At 67.6% G+C, this 791-nt stretch overlaps 1 protein-coding gene across 1 annotated transcript in view; it reads right to left on the bottom strand.

The window, feature by feature from the left end:
• Positions 1-791, bottom strand: part of LOC104388866 (ARF GTPase-activating protein GIT1-like) — a gene marked incomplete at its 5' end in the record, with an annotated part of 5,922 nt that overhangs the window by 2,605 nt on the left and 2,526 nt on the right. The window lies entirely within an intron of this gene.

Here is a 791-nt window from a genome sequence, read left to right on the forward strand (position 1 = left end):
AGCCCAGCGCCGGGGCTGGGCGAGTGCTGGGGCCATGCTGGGGACAGCAGGGCTGTGCTGGGGATGGCGTGACCAGCCGCCTGCCGGGGACAAGGGGACTGGGTGAAATGGGAGTGACACAGGGCCCAGCCCTTGCTGGCGCCAGGGGGGGTGGGGGGGACGTGAATCCCTTGCAGCCACCCCTCTAGGGGGTGCAGGACTTCCCCCATGGCCACAGGAGCTGGGGGCCAGTGGCCCGTGCGATGCTCACACCTTTATTGATACAAATGTACAAGGACACATCTTACAGTAGGGAGCGTGGCCCCAGTGAGGGGCAGGACGCCCGGGGAGGGGGAGTTCCGCGGGCGCCCAGGTCCAGTGTTAACGCTGCTGGTGGCCCTGGGGATACCGGCCACCCAGTGAGGGGCTTCGGGGGGGCAGGGGGTACATTGCCACCACTGCCAGCTACACAGGCTATGTACAGGATAAGTTAGGGGGTGCCACAGGGTGGGCTGGGGGGGGTTGGGCAGGGGTCTGTACAGGGGGACATGGGCACCTACCCCACAGGCTGAGCACCATCTTCCTTGGCGGTGCGGGGAGCAAAGGGAGGGCTCACCCCACACCCCAACCCCCCACGGGCTAAGGCCACTTGCAGCCACGCTCACCCCAGGTGCCAGCTGCTGCCGGAGGGGAGGGAGAGGCAGAGAGCGTGGGGGGCCAGGGGGGTGCAGGGGGATACGGGCTGGTGCTCACTGCTTCTTCTCGCGGGTGGTGATGGTGACCAGCTGCTTTGCGGGCCTGGGGATGTCGGC

The sequence above is a fragment of the Chaetura pelagica genome, unplaced genomic scaffold (assembly GCF_000747805.2).
Source record: "Chaetura pelagica isolate M959 unplaced genomic scaffold, ChaPel_1.0 scaffold835, whole genome shotgun sequence".
Classification (NCBI taxonomy): Eukaryota; Metazoa; Chordata; class Aves; order Apodiformes; family Apodidae; genus Chaetura; species Chaetura pelagica.